This window comes from Mytilus galloprovincialis, chromosome 11 (assembly GCF_965363235.1).
Source record: "Mytilus galloprovincialis chromosome 11, xbMytGall1.hap1.1, whole genome shotgun sequence".
Classification (NCBI taxonomy): domain Eukaryota; kingdom Metazoa; phylum Mollusca; class Bivalvia; order Mytilida; family Mytilidae; genus Mytilus; species Mytilus galloprovincialis.
In genome coordinates, this window is record NC_134848.1 from 10823689 (window position 1) to 10837863 (window position 14175).

Genomic DNA, 14175 nt, shown 5'->3' on the forward strand with positions numbered 1-14175 from the left:
GTGTCATGACTGGTTTCAAGTTTGTTATGTCTTGGTTAAGGTGGCACGGTAGTATTTGCATTCCAGAATTTAGGTTGCTCTTTTGTGTACCCTACTTAGGTAAATGTATCTAAACAGTGTGATTGGACAAAAAATACAGTATCAACTGAACATACTTTCCCAAACTGAGGGATGAATCAGGTGTAGAAAAATATGAAATAATTTTACATACAGATGAAAATGAATTTTTGAGAATTTTTTTAAATTTTGTATTCACTGCACCATAAAATACCTAAAAGTACTAGTGGCCTTAGGTTTTTAAAAATAGCAAAAAAAGTAAACGGTCATGATACATATTCAAATTCATTTCTGAATAGTAAAATGAAAGTACTTCAGTTAACTGTGAATGTAGAATTTTTTGCAGTGTTAGAAAGTGGTGAAAATTCTAAAAAGGCTATCATTATCCCTTATGGGCCAGGAAATACTACCGTGCCACCTTAATTAAGGGGGATATATATTTTTACACTAAATCAATAAAGGAACTTTTTTTACCCATGCAATTTGTAAGTTTATCAATAAAAAGTTGATTAAGGGCAACTATGATAAAAACAAGCCTTAAATTCCACCCCTGAGAGTAAAAATGGCTGATTCAGCAAATTTTGGCTGATGTGTAGGTAATAATGTAAAAATTTACCTAGAAAGTAGAACTTCATTATTTTTATGTAACTTGCAAAATATTTTTAATTATAAATGCTCGCTTTAACTTTTCGCAGTGTCTGACACATGTGCAACCACTGAAATTTGAGACGCGACATTCTTCGGTTGCATGTACATCCTATTATTTTCACCGAAATAAATCAATTGCATAATTCTTATTTTTTTCAACACAAGTACAGCTATACTAGTTTTCTTGAGGTTTAATTTGTAGTTCTAATGTAAAATGACACCAGAAGGAGCTTTTGGGGAATCAGTAAGTGGTTAAGGGGTTCTTACTTAGTCATTTATCTCTCATATTGGTCTGAAAAAGAGATAGAAATAGGGGTTTCTGTACATTAACTAGACATTATTTTTGACAAAGAATGTATTTATGATGCTATATCAGTAAGATTAAATGGTTTATTCATTTTCCATGCAAATACCATTAGTTGTTAATATTTTCTGATAGTGAAAAGCACAATAAAGGCAAATTGATTATGTAAGGGGACATAATTTAACTTAATGCATACATGAGAAATAGACAAACAGTCAACTTAGAGATGTATTCTAGTACATGTATTGTCAAACAGATTTTGGAATAATAGTTAACTGCAATCTAAAGACTCTTGTTGTATTGCCCTCATAATCTGGAAATGTTTAAAGTAATATAAGGCATGCTGTAAAATGTGGAATGGACTTTGATATCAGTTTTCATGATTTGGTGCTTAAACTGTTTCTTTTAGTCAGATTAACCATAAACATAGTTGGCAATCCAATAATTCCTCCTGAATCACCATGTTTGACTTCTGTGTTGATTTGAAACATAATATATTTGGGTTTTGTTCACTCTTTAAGTAAAAATGGTAAAATGAAAAAAAAGTGAAAATCTGCCAGATGGGGTAGGGATGTAATGTTTCATTTTTTTTGGTAAGAAATGAGTGCAGACTAGTATTCTTTATTGTAATATGTTCCAAAGTAAGAAGTCTATGAATCATAGGTGTCATGACTGGTTTCAAGTTTGTTATGTCTTGGTTAAGGTGGCACGGTAGTATTTGCATTCCAGAATTTAGGTTGCTCTTTTGTGTACCCTACTTAGGTAAATGTATCTAAACAGTGTGATTGGACAAAAAATACAGTATCAACTGAACATACTTTCCCAAACTGAGGGATGAATCAGGTGTAGAAAAATATGAAATAATTTTACATACAGATGAAAATGAATTTTTGAGAATTTTTTTAAATTTTGTATTCACTGCACCATAAAATACCTAAAAGTACTAGTGGCCTTAGGTTTTTAAAAATAGCAAAAAAAGTAAACGGTCATGATACATATTCAAATTCATTTCTGAATAGTAAAATGAAAGTACTTCAGTTAACTGTGAATGTAGAATTTTTTGCAGTGTTAGAAAGTGGTGAAAATTCTAAAAAGGCTATCATTATCCCTTATGGGCCAGGAAATACTACCGTGCCACCTTAATTAAGGGGGATATATATTTTTACACTAAATCAATAAAGGAACTTTTTTTACCCATGCAATTTGTAAGTTTATCAATAAAAAGTTGATTAAGGGCAACTATGATAAAAACAAGCCTTAAATTCCACCCCTGAGAGTAAAAATGGCTGATTCAGCAAATTTTGGCTGATGTGTAGGTAATAATGTAAAAATTTACCTAGAAAGTAGAACTTCATTATTTTTATGTAACTTGCAAAATATTTTTAATTATAAATGCTCGCTTTAACTTTTCGCAGTGTCTGACACATGTGCAACCACTGAAATTTGAGACGCGACATTCTTCGGTTGCATGTACATCCTATTATTTTCACCGAAATAAATCAATTGCATAATTCTTATTTTTTTCAACACAAGTACAGCTATACTAGTTTTCTTGAGGTTTAATTTGTAGTTCTAATGTAAAATGACACCAGAAGGAGCTTTTGGGGAATCAGTAAGTGGTTAAGGGGTTCTTACTTAGTCATTTATCTCTCATATTGGTCTGAAAAAGAGATAGAAATAGGGGTTTCTGTACATTAACTAGACATTATTTTTGACAAAGAATGTATTTATGATGCTATATCAGTAAGATTAAATGGTTTATTCATTTTCCATGCAAATACCATTAGTTGTTAATATTTTCTGATAGTGAAAAGCACAATAAAGGCAAATTGATTATGTAAGGGGACATAATTTAACTTAATGCATACATGAGAAATAGACAAACAGTCAACTTAGAGATGTATTCTAGTACATGTATTGTCAAACAGATTTTGGAATAATAGTTAACTGCAATCTAAAGACTCTTGTTGTATTGCCCTCATAATCTGGAAATGTTTAAAGTAATATAAGGCATGCTGTAAAATGTGGAATGGACTTTGATATCAGTTTTCATGATTTGGTGCTTAAACTGTTTCTTTTAGTCAGATTAACCATAAACATAGTTGGCAATCCAATAATTCCTCCTGAATCACCATGTTTGACTTCTGTGTTGATTTGAAACATAATATATTTGGGTTTTGTTCACTCTTTAAGTAAAAATGGTAAAATGAAAAAAAAGTGAAAATCTGCCAGATGGGGTAGGGATGTAATGTTTCATTTTTTTTGGTAAGAAATGAGTGCAGACTAGTATTCTTTATTGTAATATGTTCCAAAGTAAGAAGTCTATGAATCATAGGTGTCATGACTGGTTTCAAGTTTGTTATGTCTTGGTTAAGGTGGCACGGTAGTATTTGCATTCCAGAATTTAGGTTGCTCTTTTGTGTACCCTACTTAGGTAAATGTATCTAAACAGTGTGATTGGACAAAAAATACAGTATCAACTGAACATACTTTCCCAAACTGAGGGATGAATCAGGTGTAGAAAAATATGAAATAATTTTACATACAGATGAAAATGAATTTTTGAGAATTTTTTTAAATTTTGTATTCACTGCACCATAAAATACCTAAAAGTACTAGTGGCCTTAGGTTTTTAAAAATAGCAAAAAAAGTAAACGGTCATGATACATATTCAAATTCATTTCTGAATAGTAAAATGAAAGTACTTCAGTTAACTGTGAATGTAGAATTTTTTGCAGTGTTAGAAAGTGGTGAAAATTCTAAAAAGGCTATCATTATCCCTTATGGGCCAGGAAATACTACCGTGCCACCTTAATTAAGGGGGATATATATTTTTACACTAAATCAATAAAGGAACTTTTTTTACCCATGCAATTTGTAAGTTTATCAATAAAAAGTTGATTAAGGGCAACTATGATAAAAACAAGCCTTAAATTCCACCCCTGAGAGTAAAAATGGCTGATTCAGCAAATTTTGGCTGATGTGTAGGTAATAATGTAAAAATTTACCTAGAAAGTAGAACTTCATTATTTTTATGTAACTTGCAAAATATTTTTAATTATAAATGCTCGCTTTAACTTTTCGCAGTGTCTGACACATGTGCAACCACTGAAATTTGAGACGCGACATTCTTCGGTTGCATGTACATCCTATTATTTTCACCGAAATAAATCAATTGCATAATTCTTATTTTTTTCAACACAAGTACAGCTATACTAGTTTTCTTGAGGTTTAATTTGTAGTTCTAATGTAAAATGACACCAGAAGGAGCTTTTGGGGAATCAGTAAGTGGTTAAGGGGTTCTTACTTAGTCATTTATCTCTCATATTGGTCTGAAAAAGAGATAGAAATAGGGGTTTCTGTACATTAACTAGACATTATTTTTGACAAAGAATGTATTTATGATGCTATATCAGTAAGATTAAATGGTTTATTCATTTTCCATGCAAATACCATTAGTTGTTAATATTTTCTGATAGTGAAAAGCACAATAAAGGCAAATTGATTATGTAAGGGGACATAATTTAACTTAATGCATACATGAGAAATAGACAAACAGTCAACTTAGAGATGTATTCTAGTACATGTATTGTCAAACAGATTTTGGAATAATAGTTAACTGCAATCTAAAGACTCTTGTTGTATTGCCCTCATAATCTGGAAATGTTTAAAGTAATATAAGGCATGCTGTAAAATGTGGAATGGACTTTGATATCAGTTTTCATGATTTGGTGCTTAAACTGTTTCTTTTAGTCAGATTAACCATAAACATAGTTGGCAATCCAATAATTCCTCCTGAATCACCATGTTTGACTTCTGTGTTGATTTGAAACATAATATATTTGGGTTTTGTTCACTCTTTAAGTAAAAATGGTAAAATGAAAAAAAAGTGAAAATCTGCCAGATGGGGTAGGGATGTAATGTTTCATTTTTTTTGGTAAGAAATGAGTGCAGACTAGTATTCTTTATTGTAATATGTTCCAAAGTAAGAAGTCTATGAATCATAGGTGTCATGACTGGTTTCAAGTTTGTTATGTCTTGGTTAAGGTGGCACGGTAGTATTTGCATTCCAGAATTTAGGTTGCTCTTTTGTGTACCCTACTTAGGTAAATGTATCTAAACAGTGTGATTGGACAAAAAATACAGTATCAACTGAACATACTTTCCCAAACTGAGGGATGAATCAGGTGTAGAAAAATATGAAATAATTTTACATACAGATGAAAATGAATTTTTGAGAATTTTTTTAAATTTTGTATTCACTGCACCATAAAATACCTAAAAGTACTAGTGGCCTTAGGTTTTTAAAAATAGCAAAAAAAGTAAACGGTCATGATACATATTCAAATTCATTTCTGAATAGTAAAATGAAAGTACTTCAGTTAACTGTGAATGTAGAATTTTTTGCAGTGTTAGAAAGTGGTGAAAATTCTAAAAAGGCTATCATTATCCCTTATGGGCCAGGAAATACTACCGTGCCACCTTAATTAAGGGGGATATATATTTTTACACTAAATCAATAAAGGAACTTTTTTTACCCATGCAATTTGTAAGTTTATCAATAAAAAGTTGATTAAGGGCAACTATGATAAAAACAAGCCTTAAATTCCACCCCTGAGAGTAAAAATGGCTGATTCAGCAAATTTTGGCTGATGTGTAGGTAATAATGTAAAAATTTACCTAGAAAGTAGAACTTCATTATTTTTATGTAACTTGCAAAATATTTTTAATTATAAATGCTCGCTTTAACTTTTCGCAGTGTCTGACACATGTGCAACCACTGAAATTTGAGACGCGACATTCTTCGGTTGCATGTACATCCTATTATTTTCACCGAAATAAATCAATTGCATAATTCTTATTTTTTTCAACACAAGTACAGCTATACTAGTTTTCTTGAGGTTTAATTTGTAGTTCTAATGTAAAATGACACCAGAAGGAGCTTTTGGGGAATCAGTAAGTGGTTAAGGGGTTCTTACTTAGTCATTTATCTCTCATATTGGTCTGAAAAAGAGATAGAAATAGGGGTTTCTGTACATTAACTAGACATTATTTTTGACAAAGAATGTATTTATGATGCTATATCAGTAAGATTAAATGGTTTATTCATTTTCCATGCAAATACCATTAGTTGTTAATATTTTCTGATAGTGAAAAGCACAATAAAGGCAAATTGATTATGTAAGGGGACATAATTTAACTTAATGCATACATGAGAAATAGACAAACAGTCAACTTAGAGATGTATTCTAGTACATGTATTGTCAAACAGATTTTGGAATAATAGTTAACTGCAATCTAAAGACTCTTGTTGTATTGCCCTCATAATCTGGAAATGTTTAAAGTAATATAAGGCATGCTGTAAAATGTGGAATGGACTTTGATATCAGTTTTCATGATTTGGTGCTTAAACTGTTTCTTTTAGTCAGATTAACCATAAACATAGTTGGCAATCCAATAATTCCTCCTGAATCACCATGTTTGACTTCTGTGTTGATTTGAAACATAATATATTTGGGTTTTGTTCACTCTTTAAGTAAAAATGGTAAAATGAAAAAAAAGTGAAAATCTGCCAGATGGGGTAGGGATGTAATGTTTCATTTTTTTTGGTAAGAAATGAGTGCAGACTAGTATTCTTTATTGTAATATGTTCCAAAGTAAGAAGTCTATGAATCATAGGTGTCATGACTGGTTTCAAGTTTGTTATGTCTTGGTTAAGGTGGCACGGTAGTATTTGCATTCCAGAATTTAGGTTGCTCTTTTGTGTACCCTACTTAGGTAAATGTATCTAAACAGTGTGATTGGACAAAAAATACAGTATCAACTGAACATACTTTCCCAAACTGAGGGATGAATCAGGTGTAGAAAAATATGAAATAATTTTACATACAGATGAAAATGAATTTTTGAGAATTTTTTTAAATTTTGTATTCACTGCACCATAAAATACCTAAAAGTACTAGTGGCCTTAGGTTTTTAAAAATAGCAAAAAAAGTAAACGGTCATGATACATATTCAAATTCATTTCTGAATAGTAAAATGAAAGTACTTCAGTTAACTGTGAATGTAGAATTTTTTGCAGTGTTAGAAAGTGGTGAAAATTCTAAAAAGGCTATCATTATCCCTTATGGGCCAGGAAATACTACCGTGCCACCTTAATTAAGGGGGATATATATTTTTACACTAAATCAATAAAGGAACTTTTTTTACCCATGCAATTTGTAAGTTTATCAATAAAAAGTTGATTAAGGGCAACTATGATAAAAACAAGCCTTAAATTCCACCCCTGAGAGTAAAAATGGCTGATTCAGCAAATTTTGGCTGATGTGTAGGTAATAATGTAAAAATTTACCTAGAAAGTAGAACTTCATTATTTTTATGTAACTTGCAAAATATTTTTAATTATAAATGCTCGCTTTAACTTTTCGCAGTGTCTGACACATGTGCAACCACTGAAATTTGAGACGCGACATTCTTCGGTTGCATGTACATCCTATTATTTTCACCGAAATAAATCAATTGCATAATTCTTATTTTTTTCAACACAAGTACAGCTATACTAGTTTTCTTGAGGTTTAATTTGTAGTTCTAATGTAAAATGACACCAGAAGGAGCTTTTGGGGAATCAGTAAGTGGTTAAGGGGTTCTTACTTAGTCATTTATCTCTCATATTGGTCTGAAAAAGAGATAGAAATAGGGGTTTCTGTACATTAACTAGACATTATTTTTGACAAAGAATGTATTTATGATGCTATATCAGTAAGATTAAATGGTTTATTCATTTTCCATGCAAATACCATTAGTTGTTAATATTTTCTGATAGTGAAAAGCACAATAAAGGCAAATTGATTATGTAAGGGGACATAATTTAACTTAATGCATACATGAGAAATAGACAAACAGTCAACTTAGAGATGTATTCTAGTACATGTATTGTCAAACAGATTTTGGAATAATAGTTAACTGCAATCTAAAGACTCTTGTTGTATTGCCCTCATAATCTGGAAATGTTTAAAGTAATATAAGGCATGCTGTAAAATGTGGAATGGACTTTGATATCAGTTTTCATGATTTGGTGCTTAAACTGTTTCTTTTAGTCAGATTAACCATAAACATAGTTGGCAATCCAATAATTCCTCCTGAATCACCATGTTTGACTTCTGTGTTGATTTGAAACATAATATATTTGGGTTTTGTTCACTCTTTAAGTAAAAATGGTAAAATGAAAAAAAAGTGAAAATCTGCCAGATGGGGTAGGGATGTAATGTTTCATTTTTTTTGGTAAGAAATGAGTGCAGACTAGTATTCTTTATTGTAATATGTTCCAAAGTAAGAAGTCTATGAATCATAGGTGTCATGACTGGTTTCAAGTTTGTTATGTCTTGGTTAAGGTGGCACGGTAGTATTTGCATTCCAGAATTTAGGTTGCTCTTTTGTGTACCCTACTTAGGTAAATGTATCTAAACAGTGTGATTGGACAAAAAATACAGTATCAACTGAACATACTTTCCCAAACTGAGGGATGAATCAGGTGTAGAAAAATATGAAATAATTTTACATACAGATGAAAATGAATTTTTGAGAATTTTTTTAAATTTTGTATTCACTGCACCATAAAATACCTAAAAGTACTAGTGGCCTTAGGTTTTTAAAAATAGCAAAAAAAGTAAACGGTCATGATACATATTCAAATTCATTTCTGAATAGTAAAATGAAAGTACTTCAGTTAACTGTGAATGTAGAATTTTTTGCAGTGTTAGAAAGTGGTGAAAATTCTAAAAAGGCTATCATTATCCCTTATGGGCCAGGAAATACTACCGTGCCACCTTAATTAAGGGGGATATATATTTTTACACTAAATCAATAAAGGAACTTTTTTTACCCATGCAATTTGTAAGTTTATCAATAAAAAGTTGATTAAGGGCAACTATGATAAAAACAAGCCTTAAATTCCACCCCTGAGAGTAAAAATGGCTGATTCAGCAAATTTTGGCTGATGTGTAGGTAATAATGTAAAAATTTACCTAGAAAGTAGAACTTCATTATTTTTATGTAACTTGCAAAATATTTTTAATTATAAATGCTCGCTTTAACTTTTCGCAGTGTCTGACACATGTGCAACCACTGAAATTTGAGACGCGACATTCTTCGGTTGCATGTACATCCTATTATTTTCACCGAAATAAATCAATTGCATAATTCTTATTTTTTTCAACACAAGTACAGCTATACTAGTTTTCTTGAGGTTTAATTTGTAGTTCTAATGTAAAATGACACCAGAAGGAGCTTTTGGGGAATCAGTAAGTGGTTAAGGGGTTCTTACTTAGTCATTTATCTCTCATATTGGTCTGAAAAAGAGATAGAAATAGGGGTTTCTGTACATTAACTAGACATTATTTTTGACAAAGAATGTATTTATGATGCTATATCAGTAAGATTAAATGGTTTATTCATTTTCCATGCAAATACCATTAGTTGTTAATATTTTCTGATAGTGAAAAGCACAATAAAGGCAAATTGATTATGTAAGGGGACATAATTTAACTTAATGCATACATGAGAAATAGACAAACAGTCAACTTAGAGATGTATTCTAGTACATGTATTGTCAAACAGATTTTGGAATAATAGTTAACTGCAATCTAAAGACTCTTGTTGTATTGCCCTCATAATCTGGAAATGTTTAAAGTAATATAAGGCATGCTGTAAAATGTGGAATGGACTTTGATATCAGTTTTCATGATTTGGTGCTTAAACTGTTTCTTTTAGTCAGATTAACCATAAACATAGTTGGCAATCCAATAATTCCTCCTGAATCACCATGTTTGACTTCTGTGTTGATTTGAAACATAATATATTTGGGTTTTGTTCACTCTTTAAGTAAAAATGGTAAAATGAAAAAAAAGTGAAAATCTGCCAGATGGGGTAGGGATGTAATGTTTCATTTTTTTTGGTAAGAAATGAGTGCAGACTAGTATTCTTTATTGTAATATGTTCCAAAGTAAGAAGTCTATGAATCATAGGTGTCATGACTGGTTTCAAGTTTGTTATGTCTTGGTTAAGGTGGCACGGTAGTATTTGCATTCCAGAATTTAGGTTGCTCTTTTGTGTACCCTACTTAGGTAAATGTATCTAAACAGTGTGATTGGACAAAAAATACAGTATCAACTGAACATACTTTCCCAAACTGAGGGATGAATCAGGTGTAGAAAAATATGAAATAATTTTACATACAGATGAAAATGAATTTTTGAGAATTTTTTTAAATTTTGTATTCACTGCACCATAAAATACCTAAAAGTACTAGTGGCCTTAGGTTTTTAAAAATAGCAAAAAAAGTAAACGGTCATGATACATATTCAAATTCATTTCTGAATAGTAAAATGAAAGTACTTCAGTTAACTGTGAATGTAGAATTTTTTGCAGTGTTAGAAAGTGGTGAAAATTCTAAAAAGGCTATCATTATCCCTTATGGGCCAGGAAATACTACCGTGCCACCTTAATTAAGGGGGATATATATTTTTACACTAAATCAATAAAGGAACTTTTTTTACCCATGCAATTTGTAAGTTTATCAATAAAAAGTTGATTAAGGGCAACTATGATAAAAACAAGCCTTAAATTCCACCCCTGAGAGTAAAAATGGCTGATTCAGCAAATTTTGGCTGATGTGTAGGTAATAATGTAAAAATTTACCTAGAAAGTAGAACTTCATTATTTTTATGTAACTTGCAAAATATTTTTAATTATAAATGCTCGCTTTAACTTTTCGCAGTGTCTGACACATGTGCAACCACTGAAATTTGAGACGCGACATTCTTCGGTTGCATGTACATCCTATTATTTTCACCGAAATAAATCAATTGCATAATTCTTATTTTTTTCAACACAAGTACAGCTATACTAGTTTTCTTGAGGTTTAATTTGTAGTTCTAATGTAAAATGACACCAGAAGGAGCTTTTGGGGAATCAGTAAGTGGTTAAGGGGTTCTTACTTAGTCATTTATCTCTCATATTGGTCTGAAAAAGAGATAGAAATAGGGGTTTCTGTACATTAACTAGACATTATTTTTGACAAAGAATGTATTTATGATGCTATATCAGTAAGATTAAATGGTTTATTCATTTTCCATGCAAATACCATTAGTTGTTAATATTTTCTGATAGTGAAAAGCACAATAAAGGCAAATTGATTATGTAAGGGGACATAATTTAACTTAATGCATACATGAGAAATAGACAAACAGTCAACTTAGAGATGTATTCTAGTACATGTATTGTCAAACAGATTTTGGAATAATAGTTAACTGCAATCTAAAGACTCTTGTTGTATTGCCCTCATAATCTGGAAATGTTTAAAGTAATATAAGGCATGCTGTAAAATGTGGAATGGACTTTGATATCAGTTTTCATGATTTGGTGCTTAAACTGTTTCTTTTAGTCAGATTAACCATAAACATAGTTGGCAATCCAATAATTCCTCCTGAATCACCATGTTTGACTTCTGTGTTGATTTGAAACATAATATATTTGGGTTTTGTTCACTCTTTAAGTAAAAATGGTAAAATGAAAAAAAAGTGAAAATCTGCCAGATGGGGTAGGGATGTAATGTTTCATTTTTTTTGGTAAGAAATGAGTGCAGACTAGTATTCTTTATTGTAATATGTTCCAAAGTAAGAAGTCTATGAATCATAGGTGTCATGACTGGTTTCAAGTTTGTTATGTCTTGGTTAAGGTGGCACGGTAGTATTTGCATTCCAGAATTTAGGTTGCTCTTTTGTGTACCCTACTTAGGTAAATGTATCTAAACAGTGTGATTGGACAAAAAATACAGTATCAACTGAACATACTTTCCCAAACTGAGGGATGAATCAGGTGTAGAAAAATATGAAATAATTTTACATACAGATGAAAATGAATTTTTGAGAATTTTTTTAAATTTTGTATTCACTGCACCATAAAATACCTAAAAGTACTAGTGGCCTTAGGTTTTTAAAAATAGCAAAAAAAGTAAACGGTCATGATACATATTCAAATTCATTTCTGAATAGTAAAATGAAAGTACTTCAGTTAACTGTGAATGTAGAATTTTTTGCAGTGTTAGAAAGTGGTGAAAATTCTAAAAAGGCTATCATTATCCCTTATGGGCCAGGAAATACTACCGTGCCACCTTAATTAAGGGGGATATATATTTTTACACTAAATCAATAAAGGAACTTTTTTTACCCATGCAATTTGTAAGTTTATCAATAAAAAGTTGATTAAGGGCAACTATGATAAAAACAAGCCTTAAATTCCACCCCTGAGAGTAAAAATGGCTGATTCAGCAAATTTTGGCTGATGTGTAGGTAATAATGTAAAAATTTACCTAGAAAGTAGAACTTCATTATTTTTATGTAACTTGCAAAATATTTTTAATTATAAATGCTCGCTTTAACTTTTCGCAGTGTCTGACACATGTGCAACCACTGAAATTTGAGACGCGACATTCTTCGGTTGCATGTACATCCTATTATTTTCACCGAAATAAATCAATTGCATAATTCTTATTTTTTTCAACACAAGTACAGCTATACTAGTTTTCTTGAGGTTTAATTTGTAGTTCTAATGTAAAATGACACCAGAAGGAGCTTTTGGGGAATCAGTAAGTGGTTAAGGGGTTCTTACTTAGTCATTTATCTCTCATATTGGTCTGAAAAAGAGATAGAAATAGGGGTTTCTGTACATTAACTAGACATTATTTTTGACAAAGAATGTATTTATGATGCTATATCAGTAAGATTAAATGGTTTATTCATTTTCCATGCAAATACCATTAGTTGTTAATATTTTCTGATAGTGAAAAGCACAATAAAGGCAAATTGATTATGTAAGGGGACATAATTTAACTTAATGCATACATGAGAAATAGACAAACAGTCAACTTAGAGATGTATTCTAGTACATGTATTGTCAAACAGATTTTGGAATAATAGTTAACTGCAATCTAAAGACTCTTGTTGTATTGCCCTCATAATCTGGAAATGTTTAAAGTAATATAAGGCATGCTGTAAAATGTGGAATGGACTTTGATATCAGTTTTCATGATTTGGTGCTTAAACTGTTTCTTTTAGTCAGATTAACCATAAACATAGTTGGCAATCCAATAATTCCTCCTGAATCACCATGTTTGACTTCTGTGTTGATTTGAAACATAATATATTTGGGTTTTGTTCACTCTTTAAGTAAAAATGGTAAAATGAAAAAAAAGTGAAAATCTGCCAGATGGGGTAGGGATGTAATGTTTCATTTTTTTTGGTAAGAAATGAGTGCAGACTAGTATTCTTTATTGTAATATGTTCCAAAGTAAGAAGTCTATGAATCATAGGTGTCATGACTGGTTTCAAGTTTGTTATGTCTTGGTTAAGGTGGCACGGTAGTATTTGCATTCCAGAATTTAGGTTGCTCTTTTGTGTACCCTACTTAGGTAAATGTATCTAAACAGTGTGATTGGACAAAAAATACAGTATCAACTGAACATACTTTCCCAAACTGAGGGATGAATCAGGTGTAGAAAAATATGAAATAATTTTACATACAGATGAAAATGAATTTTTGAGAATTTTTTTAAATTTTGTATTCACTGCACCATAAAATACCTAAAAGTACTAGTGGCCTTAGGTTTTTAAAAATAGCAAAAAAAGTAAACGGTCATGATACATATTCAAATTCATTTCTGAATAGTAAAATGAAAGTACTTCAGTTAACTGTGAATGTAGAATTTTTTGCAGTGTTAGAAAGTGGTGAAAATTCTAAAAAGGCTATCATTATCCCTTATGGGCCAGGAAATACTACCGTGCCACCTTAATTAAGGGGGATATATATTTTTACACTAAATCAATAAAGGAACTTTTTTTACCCATGCAATTTGTAAGTTTATCAATAAAAAGTTGATTAAGGGCAACTATGATAAAAACAAGCCTTAAATTCCACCCCTGAGAGTAAAAATGGCTGATTCAGCAAATTTTGGCTGATGTGTAGGTAATAATGTAAAAATTTACCTAGAAAGTAGAACTTCATTATTTTTATGTAACTTGCAAAATATTTTTAATTATAAATGCTCGCTTTAACTTTTCGCAGTGTCTGACACATGTGCAACCACTGAAATTTGAGACGCGACATTCTTC